Genomic DNA, 15406 nt, shown 5'->3' with positions numbered 1-15406 from the left:
GCAAACATCTGCTGCCAATCTTCCTCTCTCTCTTCTTTTTCCCCTCCCCAAAACCCCAGTACATAGTTGTATATTTCAGTTGTAAGTCCTTCTAGTTCTTCTGTGTGAGCTGCCACCACAGCATGGCTACTGACAGACAAGTGGTGTGGTTCTGTGCCCAGAAACCGAAGCCTGGGCCGTCGAAGCAGAGAGTGCCGAACTTGAACCACTAGGCCATCAGGGCTGGCTCCACATTTCCCCTTTTTATAAGATACTAGTCATATTGGATTATGGACCTCATTTTAACTTAATTACCTCTATAAAGATTCCATTTCCAAATAAGGTCACATTCTGAGATACTGGGGCTTAGGACTTCAACATATCTTTTTGGGGGACACAATTCAACCCATAACAACCTCTTGGAGTGTTAACTGTTTGCCTCAACTGATGTCCTTAGTCCCAGGTGGCAGAAAGTAATTCATCTACATATAAATGTTTTTGAAAAATCCCTCAATGTAGCAACTTCTTTTCCCCAAGAGAGTTTCAAGTTAGACAAAATAAAGGCAAGCTCACTGCATTAGTCCTTCAGGGAGTGACCAGACAGGCCAAAACAGATAACCACAATTCTTTGAGAACAAGGTTAGCTCTGCTCCCTTCATAGGCTGCTGTCTTCCAAACCACCACTGATGTGGGGAGGGTGTGTGGGGCAAGGGAGGGTTAAAATGTCACAAAGAATTCCTTCCAGTTTTCAGTTGCCTTTTTCTAGATTAAGAGTTTTTGTGGTTGTTGTAAACTATTGACTGCTTCCAGAGTTCCTATAAAGTTGATTCTGACCATTTTTATCAGTTTTTCAGTGTTTCTGTTGAGGGACAAGCTCTTGGAGTTCCTTACTGTGTCCTTTTTCCTGACATTCCTCAAACACTTTTTAAGAAATAGAATAATATAGGGGCTTGCCATAACAATTATTAAGAGTTATTATAAAGCCAAAGTAATGAGATAGTGTGGTTTTGTTTTAGATTTAGTCAAATTGATCAATAGAAAAGAAGAGAAAGCACAGAGGTGGGCTTCTACGATATTGTTAACATTCCATTTTTTAGCTTGATTGATGGGTACCAACTCTTACATATAGTCTTTTGAATGGGTCAAATATTGCATAATGCAATGTGTTTACATTCTAACTACTTGGACATTGAGAAATACACTTCTAGATAACCACTGGATTAAGGAAGAATTCAAAACAAATTATAAACTATCTAGAAAGTAATATAAGGAGATCACTTCACATCAAAACCTATGAGATACTGCTGCAAAAGCTGTACTAGCTTATACTATAAGGAGTGAAAGTGTTAGCCTTAAATGCTTTCGTTATTAAAGAGGAAATAACCAAAAAAGGAATGGATTCTTAGTACACTTCTTAAGAACATTGAAAACGATTAACAAAATAAACCAAAAGAACTAGAAAGATGGAATTTAAGATAGGAAAGAAAAAATTAATAATGTAAAGCTAAAAAAACAAAAGATCAATAATGCTTTCAAGTTGGAAAAGATCAATAAAATGAAACTCTTCTTGAGCCTATTTTAGAAAAAACAGAGTAGATAATACAGATTTTTCTCATTTCTAAGAAGTAAACAAACAGGATTCTGTGATGAAAAAATAACTCAGGTGAACTAATGAGAAGATAGCGTGGTGGGGGGAAACTTGTCCTCATCTAAGGATGAGAAGGACCTAGTCTAACTGTAGGACATTTGAGGGTGGTGATGGGAAGATTTCTAGGATGTTCTTGAGGTCAGAAAGAGTATGATGTGTTCAAAAAACTCAGTTTCCGTGTCTAAGACAGAGCAAACAAGGATCTTAAGGGGTAGTATACAATGCTTGAGTGAATGAATGATGTCACAGTATCTGTCTTTCTTTGCAAATAGCTACAAGGTGGCAACAAGAGAGGAAAATAAGAAATATATCTTGTTATCAAAATATATATTATTAAAATATATATAGATACAAACTGGACAATCAAGCCTGGGATAATATCTAAACACTGTTCCAAAGGGAGAATTTTTTTTTCCATCTCTCTCTTGTAAGTTTTTAACTCAGGGAATTCTACTTGCTTTGCTTATTTCATCATGCAACTTAACATATGTGTTAGTCACTTCCTGTGTGTCCAATCTACTCTGCGGGTAAATTGGATCCCCAGGAACCAGGAAGTATATGAATAATCTCTGTGAAGCTCTTACTCACCATGCATTAGTGATTTGAATACTAATTAGTATTTGTAAAGTAGGAGGAGGAACAGGAGTCAAGTGATGGTTAATCTTCATTACCTGATAGTAATGAACAGATCTCAATGTTATTGTAAAGAATAACATCCTCCTGTCCTTTCATCTTGCCAGTTTAGAGAAAATGAGTCTTTGCCTCACTCTACATGGAAATATTTAGAACAGAAAAGGACAATTAATAAAATATGGTTTTCAAAAGAGATAAAAATAATGAAACCTACACTTCCACTTCAAATATCTTTCCTAATCATCAGACTCACACATACAAGGACTCATTTATTCAATAGATTGGGCTAGATATCCACAACTTAAACATATTCAAGATGTTAGACATCGTTTTACCCTCAACTCAACAGGTACACCATGGAACTCTCCATCTTTCCCTCCAAATCTACCCTTCTCTATTTTCTAGCTTCATATTCAGCACAAACCTCTACCCACTTTCCCATTTCAGAAATCTGGGAGTCATCTTATCTCTTCAACTCTTGCCACATACATAAAAAAATATCTCCCTGTCCTATTGATTCTACCTCCTAAATTATATTTAAATCCCATATCTTCTCCATCTCTACTGCCACCACTTCAGTTCAGGCCCTCATTACAACTTTTAGATTCCTGTAATAGCCTCTTAATTGTCTCCTGACTCAACTCTTGCTCTTCTCCAATTTATTTGCTAAGTATTGGTTCCAATTGATCCTTAGAAAATGCAAATCTCATTGCCTTTCTCCCAAGTTTAAAATTCATCATTGTTCCTTATGGTATTTTGCATTAAATAAAAAATTTTTAGTTCAGTCTCTAAAGTTTTCATGATCTGACACTTGTCTCTCTGTCATATGTACCTGATAAAACAACCATGCTGAGCTACTTATATTTACCTACATACCACACTGTTTATTCCTCTGGGCCTTTGCAGATGCTGCTATTCCCTCTTGAAGAATTTTCTTTCTTTTTCCTACTCTCATATCTCTCTAACACTCTTCAAACTTGGCTAAATTGTATTCAATCATCAAGATTCAGCTCAAATGTCACCTTCTCCAGCAATGTGTTCTTGATTTCCCACTCCCATCAGACTAAGTTAAATGGCCTTCTTCTTTGCACTATGCTATTGTGGAGGTTGGCGACTGTTTTCTGTAAAGGGCCAAATAATAAATATTTTAGGTTTTGAGAGTGAAGTGGGCTGAATGGTGGACCCTAAAAACATCCACGTCTTACAGCCAGAAACCTGTGAATGTTACCTTATTTGAAAAAAGGCCTTGCAGATGTAATGGATCTTGAGATGAGGAAATCATCCTGAACTATCCAGGTGGGGCCTAAATATAATGACAAATATCAAAAGATATTTGATCAAAATATTTATATCAAAAGATGTAAAAGATACACAGAGAAGACAGATAGAAGAGGAGGAAGCAATGTGACCACAGAGACAGAAATTGGAGTGATACAGCCGTGAATTAAGCAATGCTGACAGCTACTAGATACTAAATGTGGCAAAAAATGGAGCCATAGGAAGTGTGGCCCTGTCAACACCTTGATTTTGGCCTTCTGACCTCCGTAACTGTGAGAGAATTAATTTCTGTTATCTTAGCCATCCAGCTTGTTACAGCTGCCACAGCAACCTATGTAGCAAGCTATAGAGTCTCAATTGTGACTATTCAGCTCTGCCACAGTAGTGTGAAAGCAGCCATAGACAATATGTAAACAAATGGGCATGACTGTGTTCCAATAAAACTTTATTTACAAAAACAGATGGTAGGACAAATTTGACCCACAGGCTATAGATTGACCACCCATGTTATAGTGCAGTGATCGTCATACCTGATTATCACTCCTCTAGACTGTAAGCATATTGAAAGCAAGGAGTATGTCTTATATCATAGAATCTCTAACTGAAGAGTCTCAAACCTTAATTCCAATAGTGATCAGACAGTAAATTAAATGAGTGAAGTAGGCTGGATGAAAAAGTGAAACTGTCATCTAATGTGGGCAACTTCTACTCAGCTCCTGACAATTATCTCCATGTTAGGCTCAAAAAAAATTGGGTCAAATAAATAATATCTGGCATTCAAATTAGTCTCTGGGCCACAATCTTGCAAGTTTGCAGAATCAATGCCTGGTACAACACATAGTAAATACTTTGTTAAATGAATTAATGTATTCACAAATACCAACATTCTAACCCCAAATAATGAGGATATTGTAAGTGTATTAGTTGGAATATAAATTCAGCTGCATGTGACAGAGACAAAAAACACTGATGGTACAAACCATAAAAAAGAGTAGATTTCTCTCCCAAGTAAAAGTCTAAGCTGGTACGGTGGCTCTGCTCCCTGAAAATATGGGGGGCCCGGACCCCTTTTTTACTCCCCTTTTTCTATGGAGTTGCCTTTGTTCATGTAGTACAAGATGGCACACCACCACATGTGTATTCTAACCTGTGGGAAGGAGGAAAGAGGAAGAGGAGAGCAGATCCCTTCTCTTGGAAGATACAACCAGGAAGTTTTCCACATAATTTCTGCTCACATTTCGAGGGAAAAAATATCCACACCTAGCTGCAAAGGAGACTGGAGAACGTAGTCTTTATTCTGGGCAGCCATGTACCCAGGTAATAGTTGAGGGTTCTTTTACTATGGAAGAAAGGGAGAATGGATATTGAGGGACAATAGTAAGTATGTACTGAAATCAATGAAATAATTTACATATTGAGAGCAATATAAAAATCTGGTTTTAAAAACTTCAAAAAATCAGACTTCTGCTTCCCAGTAAGACATAGTAGGTCATGTCATGCCAATGTTCCTATTGCAACAACTAGAAAAGGCCAAAAAAATTCTAAAAATAATATTTTTAAAAACATCAGTGAGTTATGGAAGCAATGAAGACTATGTTAGTCTGCTCAGGCTGCCATAACAAAATACCTTAGACTAGATGGCTTAAACAACAAAAATTTATTTTCTCACAGTTCTAGAGGCTGGAAGTCGAAGATCAGGGTGCCAGCATGGTCAGGTTCTGGTGAGGGCTCTCTTCCTGTTTTGCCGATAGCCGCCTTCTTCCTGTGTGCTCACATGGCTTTTCCTTGGTGAGTGCTCATGAAGAAAGAGAGCAAGAGCTATCTGGTGTCTCTTCTTATAAAGGTACTAATCTTATCATGAGGGCCCCACCCTCATGACATCATCTAACCCTAATTACTTCCCCATAGCCCCATCTCCAGATACTAGCACACTGAGGCTTAGGGCTTCAACATATGGATTTTGTGGGGATACAAACATTCAGTTGATAACAAAGACTATATGAATGAGATACATTCACAGAGAGTGAAGATACATTCACAGATACTTTCCCAGATGAGCTGTCAGCCACCAGCTCGTCTTTCATTGGAGGCATTTGTGGATCCCAGGTTCAGGATGAAGGTCTGGCTTAGCCAAAAGAAGAGCCTTTGCTCAGGGAAAGAAAAACCAGTAAGCCTTTAGTGGTTATGTGAGCTGAACATAATAAACTGGAGACTTGAGGGGCCTCCAAAGCACAGTGAATTCTGGAGCTATGTGGGACACTGGGGAGTTAGGCTCCTAAAAAGCAAGGTGAAATCTCCTGAAGTTTTCCACATCAAGATATTTGCTGTAACCTTGAGCAAGTCACTGTCTTCATCCAAGAGTGATTCCTGGGGGGTGGACCAAGCAATGTCCTGTCAACATGCAATACTCCCAGCAAGAGGAGAAGTAAGTACCTCCATCTTCACAGAAGAGTCTTGGTAGTACACTATATAGCCCTACACAATGAAAGTTAGAAGGTAATTAATGAAATCTTTAGAGAGCTAAAATAAAATAATTTCTAACCTAAAATTCTATATACAGTGAAAATATCTTTTAACAATGATGGTGAAATAAACACATTTTCAGACAAACAAAATTAAGGGAATTTGTTGATGAAAAGTCCTCTCTAAGAGTAAATTAAAGAAATATCTTCAGGCAGAGGGAAAATGATCCAAAATAGAAAACAGGAATTTGTGGGAGGAAATGAAGAACACCAGAAAGGGAAACTAAATTGGTAAATATAAATGAGTATTAATTGTACAAAATAATAATCATAATGTCACATGAAGTTTACATTGTATGTAGAACATTAACACAAAGTGAGAGATAGGTAATAGTAAAAGTAACAATTTGTATTAGTCTATTATAAGACAAGGATGTATGCTGTATATCTAGGAGAGCCACTATATGAATAGTTAATGATATATAATTCCAAGATAATAGAAGGGATAAATGGAATAACTATTTTAAAAAGTTTGATTAGGGGCTGGCCTGTGGTGTAGTGGTTAAGTGCGTGAGCTCTGCTGCTGGTGGCCCGGGTTCAGACCCCGGGCACGCACCAATGCACTGCTTGTCAGGCCATGCTGTGGCGGTGTCCCATATAAAGTGGAGGAAGATAGGCACAGATGTTAGCCCAGGACCAGTCTTCCTCAGCAAAAAAAAAGAGGAGGATTGGCATGGATGTTAGCTCAGAGCTGATCTTCCTCACAAAAAGAAAAAAAAAGTTTGATTAGTCCCAAAGAAGAAAAGAAAAATTTAAAAAAGTAACATAAAACAGATAGCCTTAATAGAAAATGAATAGCAGCATAGTATATAAAACCCAATTATGTCAGTAATTTTATTAACTATAAATGAACTAAATTCACCAAATAAAGGTTTATGGTTGTCAGAGTGGATTGAACAACAACTATATTGTGCTTAAAGAGTCACACTTTAAATATAAAGGGCCGGCCCCGTGGCTTAGCGGTTGGGTGCGCGTGCTCCACTGCTGGCGGCCTGGGTTTGGATCCTGGGTGCGCACCGACCCACGGCTTCTCCGGCCATGCTGAGGCCGCGTCCCATGTACAGCAGCTGGATGGATGTGCAGCTATGACATACAACTGTCTGCTGGGGCTTTGGGGGGAAAAAAAATAAAATAAAATAGTAAAAAAAAAATTATAAAGACATAGAAAAGTTGACAGTAAAAGAACAAAAAAAAATATACCATGCAAACACTAAATAAAAGAAAGGTGGTATATCTACACTAAAATCAGACAAAGTAGATTTAATGCAAAAAGAATTATCACAAAGATGGAGATTTCATAATAATAAAGGGGCCAATCCAACAGGAAGCTATTACAATCCTAAATTTGTATGTACTGCATAACAGAGCTTCAAATATTAAAGCAGAAATGGACAGAATTAAAAGCAGCAATGGACAAATCTATACTCTTAATGAAAAACTTTAGCATACTTCATTTAATACAAATGAAAATAGTATTCACAAAATAGTCTAACAAAAAATCTGTAAAAACATAACACAATTGACCAACTTGATCTAACTGGCTTATATAGAATACTGCATCAAACAATGACAGAATTTGCCTTCTTTTCAAGTGCAAATGGATCTTTTACCAAAATTATAAAGAAAACATCAACAAATTTGAAAAAGTCAAAGTCATTCACAGCGTGCTCTCTTTCTGTAAGTGAGCATAAGTGAAGCCATTTTGTTACACCAAATGGCCCCAGCCCCTCCTCTGTGTGACTACTCACTGCTCTGCACATACTCCAAAAAATTCACATGCTCTCCTGATTTATGGCCTCCGCTTATGTATGTACTTCCCAATAGCTTGATAAATTAAAAACTTTGTTCTATGAGTTTCTTTCCAGGAACAGGATGACCACAGGTGAGAAACACACCTACAAGGTATCCATCACAGCTGACAGAAGAATGGAACAATGTGATGCCTGGAGCCCATCATGCCTGGAGACCAACAACTCTGGACCCCCATCCTCATTGCCCATTTTCCCTGTATAACTGCCTCAAGATTCTGTAATCTTTGAAGATGGTTTTTTGAGACATTAGTCTATCATCTTCCCATTTATGCCAGCGAATCGAATTAAAACTTCGTTTCTCGATCCCTAACTCGTTGTGATTAATTGGCTCTGATCGAGGCGAGCAGAGAGAGCTCATTGCTCAGTAACATTTCCACAACAGAATCAAGGTAGAAATCAATAACAAAAATGTAACCAGAATAATGCCAACTGCTTGGTAATTAAACACTTTAATACCAATTTATTTGACAATTTGGGTGAAATGGATAAATCCCTAGAAAAATACAACTTACCAAAATTGTCAGAAGTAGAAATTCTAAATAGCTCAATGTCTATTAAAGATACTTAATCCATTATTTAAAAATCTCCCCCAAAGAAAACTCTAGGCTTACATAGTTTCATTGGTAAATTCTGGCAAAAATTTAAGGAAAAAAAAACCCCACGAATATTGTACAAACTCTTCCAGACAACAAAGAGAGACAATTATTTTTCTAATGTAAATTTTATGAGACCAGTATAAACACAATTCTGAAACCTGACATGGACATTACAAGAAAGAGAATTACAGACCAATCTGTCATGAACATAGATGTAAAAATCTTTAACAAAATATTAGACAATTGAATCTAGTGATATATACATTGAGCCTATTCTAGGAATGCAAGATTGGCTTAACATTTAAAAATTAACCCAACCATATTAACATAAGAAAAGGAGCAAGGTTATATGAACATTTTGATAGATGCGGGGAAACAATTTGACAAAATTTATCTCTCCCTCATTTATTATATATATATAATTTTATATATATATATTATATATATAAAAAAAACTCTCTGCGCACTGGGAAGAGGTAACTTTTTTTTTTGATGAGGCAGATTAGCCCTGAGGTAACATCTGTTGCCAATCCTCTTTTTGCTGGGGAAGATTGGCCCTGGGCTAACATCTGTGTCCATCTTCCTCCACTTTATATGTGGGACACCTGCCACAGCATGGCCCGATAAACGGTGTGTAGGTCTGCGCCCCAGATCCAAACCTGTGAACCCTGGGCTGCAGAAGCGGAGGGCACAACCTTAACCACTATGCCACTGGGCTGGCCCCAAAAAGGTAACTTCCTTAAACAAATAAAGAATATTGCAAAAAAAAAAACATCAAACATCATACCCAATGGTAGATTATTGAAAACTCTCCTTCTAAGATTGGGAATGAGACCAGGATGCCAACTATTACTACTTATACTCAATATTTTACTGGAGGTCCTAGCTATTGCTAGGAAATAGCTAGCAAATAGCTAGCAAATATATTGCTAGCTATTGCAATATATTTTTTAAAAAGTTATTAGTATTTGAAAGGAAGAAAAAAAGCTGCCATTATTTATAGACAGCATGATTATATGCTAAGAAAATCCAAAAGAATCTATAAACTATTTGAACTAATAATTAAATCTGCCACGTTGCTGGATACACAGTCATTATTTAAAGATCATTTGTATTTTTATGTATCATTCACTAATAGAAAATTATATTTTAAAACATACCATTTACAATAGTATCAAAATATAAGCTACACAGGAATAATTCTAACAAAAGATTTGCAATGCTCCAATATTGAAAACTATAAACATCCTTGAGAGACACTAAATACCTAAATAAATTTAGAAATAAACTTTTAATATTTGGAAAGCTCAATATTGTAAAGAGGTCAATTCTTCTCAAATTAATCTATAAATTAACACTATTCTAATCAAAATCCTAGCAAGATTCTTTTTGGAAAAGTTGACAAGCTGATTCTAAAATTCATATGGAAATGCAAAGGGCCAAGGATGTCTAAGGCAATTGAAGAGGAAGAGCAAAGCTGGGAGATTCATTCTACCTGAGAACAAAATCCATCAGAAAGCTACAATAATGAACTCATGGGACTGACACACAGTTACATAAACTAACCAATTAACTAGATTAGAGAGCCTACACATGAATGGTCACCTGATTCATGACAAAGGCAACAATGCAATGGGTGAAAGAATAGTATTTTCAATAAATATTACTGGATTAACCAGATATGTGAAAAAAAAAATATATCTAGACCCCTTCCTATACCATTTCTCAAGAATTAGTTCCAGATGGACTGCCGACATAAATCTGAAAATAAAACAATAAAGCTTTTAGAGGAGAACGTAGGAAGATATCTTCATGACCTTAGAGTAGGTAGAGATTTCTTACACAAGACATAAAAGGCACTAACATAAGAGGAAAAAAAACTCCCCACATGTATATCTGACAAAGGACTCACATTTACAACACATACAAACTTACTAATCAATAAGAATAAGACAGACACTCAAGAGAAAAATGAACAAAAGACTTGAACAGACACTTCACAGGAGGATATCTAAATAGCTAAAAAACGTGAAAAGGTGCTTCAACCTCATTAACCATCAGGGGCTTGTAAATGAAACCACAGTGAGATTTTCACTACACCCCTACCAGAATGGCTAAATTAAAGTCAGAAAATTCCAGGAGTTGAAGATGTGCAGCATTTGGTATTCTTATACATTGCTGGTAGGTTTGTAAATTGGTATAACACTTTTGAATACTATTAGGCAGTATCTACCAAAACTACAGAGGGTACAAACAATAAGATTTCATTTACATGAAGCTCACAGAGGCAGGCCTAATCCATGCTGTGAGAAGTCAGGATGATGGTTATCCTAGGGGAGGAGAGGACAAGAACTTGACAGGAATAAGGAGTGTTCTGGAAAGCAGGGAATTGCTCTGTTTCTTGATCTGGATGCTGGTCACATGAATGCATCTAGTTGTGAAAATTCATTATGATTTACACTTATGATATGAAATATTTTTATATGAATATTCATCTCCAATAAAAAGTTAAACGTAATCTTTAACAACTCATTTTTAGAGAGCAATCAGACTAGAAGTTAGAGACAGAAGAACGCTATTTATTTTTACCTTATAACAATAATGTTCCAAAAAACCTATCTTTTTAACTCACCTTATGCTCCTAGCCATGAGTCACCTACTAAAATACATCTCTTGGCATAATCTAGGAAATCACTCCTGTACTGCTGTGGGGGGCTGGCGGTGGGAGGGAATCCTTCTTTCTTCCCAATCAGCAGAATTATTCCTATAGTCTATATTTTATTTTCAAGTTCAGTTCTCTCTCGTCTATAGCTATAAGTGCTCTCTTTTTCCTCTCTGCTTCTAAAAACAAATATAATTTTCACCTGAAATAGTAGAATATAATTGCCTATGTCTTCTAGGTCCTAGAAAACAGGCCCTATTTTGACAGAACATCAGTTCTATAAGTCATTCTTCACATAATTACATAATCCAAACTCATTATCTAACAATTCCCCTATTTTAACTGTATCTTTTTCTGTATATTTTATTCCATAGCAACATGCTTTCTAGCTCTTCCGCAACCATTTTGCTTAGAAGAGATGCCTTAAAGGTTTCTCTTCACATTATAAACCATCAAGAAAGGAAAGGGCTTGAAGCTTTGTGAATAATAGGCACTGAGAACATTCTAGCATAGCAGTTATTCATTGCACATTCAACAATTAGTTTTTGAGGGCTGTTAGGTGCCAGGCAATGATCTAGGCACCAGAGATACAATGCAATATTGGTCAAGCATGTAGGTTCTGAACTTATGTAGTCTGGGTTCAAATCCTAGCAAATAATTTATAATCCATAAAAATGATCTGTTTACCTCTCTATGACTCAGTTTACTCAATTATGGAGTAGAGATACCAGTAACGCCTTTCTCCTAGCCCTGTTAGGAAGGTTAAATGGCATATTATGTGAAAACCACTTAGAACCATCCTTGGCACATATGGTAAGCATTCAATACGTGTCAGCTGTTATTACCAGAAGAGATGACACCTAATGATTTTTGCCAAATTGCCTGTTGACAAACTTCTCCACCGCCATGACTGCCCACCATGTCCTCACCTCTAGCCATCCCATCAGTGCTAGCAAGGAAAGGACAAATGCATGACCTGAAATAGCAGCTAGGATTGTGGCACTGGAAATTCCTTAGTCCATTCCAGCTCCTGCATTTTACAAATGAGGACACTGGAGCCCAGAGACATTGCCCAGCTTGAATCGAATCTCACACAGCTAATTCAGGGTTGAAGCTGGTATTAGACCTTGGGTCTCCACATTCCTAGTCCAGGCACTGGGCTGGAGAAGCCTGCAAACTGGAAGATTAGCCTGGGCTCTCGTCTGCCTCACATTTGAGTTCACCAAAGGGAGCAAGTAAGTCACACTCCTCCAGTTTGGGGGGGAGGGCATCTTGCTGTAAATTATCTATTTTTAGCCTCTCTATATGGCCTGCTCTCTGCAGACTCACTCTGGCTAACAGACTGCTGTGGGATTTAAGACACTCTCCATGGTGTTGCTTGTTGGTTGCCATGGCAACAAAATTTAAGAAACAGAGTTTTCTAGTAGATTATTCTGTTGGAGGCTTGAGAGCTGGATTACAGCTCTGACTGAAGTTTAAATGATTCAAGTGATTAGTACTGGTACATAGTAGGCACATCATAATACTTGTTGAAAAACAGATTACGTGAATGCAATTAGTTGCATTAGGGAGATGGTGTAGTAGCAGAGAACTGATCTGCTACTTAAAGTCAGTACTTAAAGTCAGTCTGGAGCAAGTTTACTCATATCCTCCTTGGATTTTCATATTACCTGACATTCTGTGTGAGATGATGTGTCTGATTCCAAAGGACTGCCTCTGATCTTCAGGCCACTTACTAGCTCTGCAACCCAGGGGGCTCCAATTGCACACGGATGCTTGTTGCAGACATGGAAAAGGTAGCAGGAATCCGTCCCGGGGGTTCCCCTTGCAGGCCTTTTATCTGGGGGAGCTCATTCACATCTGAGAGGGATGGTGTTCAGTCCTTCTAAGGTCGCTTTTGGAAAATGTAATCATCATATTTAATAAATGCATGTTTTTATTTAAACAGCCTCTCTGGCTCAAGAAGCCTGTGTCGGAAAGGCAGTCCTTCTGGCCACAATAAGTGAACGTTATTAGATAAGCAGAGGGGCAAAGGAGCTCATAAATCTTCATTCAGTTCCCAGGTCTTTCAGCAAGGATTTTCCGACAACCCCGCCTGACGGGCTCTTTCCCTTCTCAATAAAATCTACTTTCTCTATTAACCATTTGGCCTTCTTCTCTCCCTCCTTCCTCTCCTTCTTTTCCTCCCTCTCTGCCTCTTCTCCATTCTGCCTATCCTCTTTTCCTCTCCCTCCTTCCTTCCACAGTGGCAGTGGAAAGAGCACAGACTTTCGGAGCCAAAATTAGATTCCAATCCTTACTATCTCTGATGCTTATTAGTAGTGTGACCTTCAGCAACTTTAATTATATCTTGAGAAGCATTTCCTCTTGTGCACAAGCAGCTACCAATGTCTGCCTTGGTGGTTATTGTAATGACGGAGTGTTTCTCAAACTTTAGTGGGCATGAGAGTCACCTGGGGAGACAGGTGAAAATGCAGATTCTCAAGACCCATACTCACAGATTTCAATCCATTAGGTCCAAGTCCCAGGCATCTGCATTTTAACAAGCTTCCCAGACTTCAAGGGTCCTACTTTGAGAAACACTAGATATGCTCATAAACACTTAGTGGAATGAGACATGTTGTAAATATTCTAAAGGTGGAAGCTATGATCATTATTCATGCTGTAAACATTTATTGAACATCTACTATGTACCATGCATGATACTAGGCCCTGTATATGTGTCCCACTTAATTTCCTTTACAATGAATTTAATTTGTCTTATATGTAAGCCTTGTCCCCTTCCAGTAGTTGTAAGTTCCTGGAGGGCAGGATAAAGCAGCATGATGTGGTACAGAAGAACATAAATGTTATAAGACATGAATTCTAATCCTATTCTATTATTTACTAGCTATATGACTTTAGGTAAGTCATTTTATCTCTCAGAACTTTATTTTCTTCATCAAAAATTGGAAAGGCAACGAGTAGAGTGGTTAAAAGTCTAGAGTTTGGAGTCCTGGCTCTAATACTTACTAGGTGTGTAATCTCAAGATAGTTACTTAACTTCTTTGAGCCTCAGCTTGTTCTCATGTAGAAAGGGAATTCATTTGTTCAACATCCATTCCTTCAACAAACATTTATTGAGCACTTTCTATGTGACCAACACTGTGCTAGGTACCGAGAATACACTGGAGAGTAAGACAGACAAGGTCCCTGACTTATGTAGCTTACAATTTAATAGTGGACACAAATATTACATAGGTAACTACACAAATAACCAATTCCATTGTGATAAATTGTTGTGATAAATTTTACCAGTGGGAGCTAAGCTAGCCTGAGAGTGTCAGGGAAGACCTCATGGGAGAGGGGATATTTAAGCTGAGCGCTGAAGAATTAGTGGACATTGCCCAGAAAAGAAGGACCTGAGATGGGAAGAAGCGGGACTCTTTTGAAGAAGTAAAGGGATGCCAATGTGGCTGAAAATGAGTGCACGAGGTCCCCCCTACCTCATAGGTGTTGAAAAGATTAAATGGGATGCTCAGCACAGTGCCCAGCACAGAGAAGCATAATGATTGTGGAGATAACACACCTTCTGGTTTATCGTAGACAATGGATGAAGAAGTTGTGTAAACCAGAGGTTCTCAAACTAGCATTCATCAGGATCACCTGGAGGCCTTGTTAAACCACAGATTGCTGGGTCCCACCTCCAGAGTTTCTGATTCCGTAGGTCTGGCGCGAGGCAGATAATCTGCATTTCTAACAAGCTGCCATGTAATGCTCATGCTGCTGGTTGGGTGGAGGGGTACACTTTGAGAACAACTGGTGTAAACTGTAAGGTCCTAACTGCCTGTCAATCAAAGTCAAATCTCCCACTGATGCTCAGCTCCAGACCTTGCACAGAGCAACCTCTCCGTAATTATTTGATAATATTCTTGGTACTCTCAGGCTGAGAAAAAGCCCTCAAAATCCCCACCCTTTCATTTTTACAGGAGAGGAACTCAAGGACCAGAGAAAGTGAGGAAGCTGCCTAAGAAATGGGAGGAACCTGAACCCCAAGAGCTTTTCCTCTCAAGAGCATACTTTTGGTGCATTTCGACCTACAGCAGGTACAAGGCAGCCCCGGAGAGAGGCTTACCTTGCATGCTCCTCGCATGGGCTAGATGACCAAGGTGACCTGGGCCTTTATTATGTATATCTTTCACACTTAAAAATTTTTTTTACTAAATGAATTGATTTTTAGAATAAACATATTTTTGAGAGTCACGAGATAAATTCAATGAAATCTTTTCAAAGAGAAT

The sequence above is a fragment of the Diceros bicornis genome, chromosome 6 (genome assembly GCF_020826845.1).
Source record: "Diceros bicornis minor isolate mBicDic1 chromosome 6, mDicBic1.mat.cur, whole genome shotgun sequence".
Lineage (NCBI taxonomy): Eukaryota > Metazoa > Chordata > Mammalia > Perissodactyla > Rhinocerotidae > Diceros > Diceros bicornis.
This window is presented reverse-complemented; position numbering follows the sequence as displayed.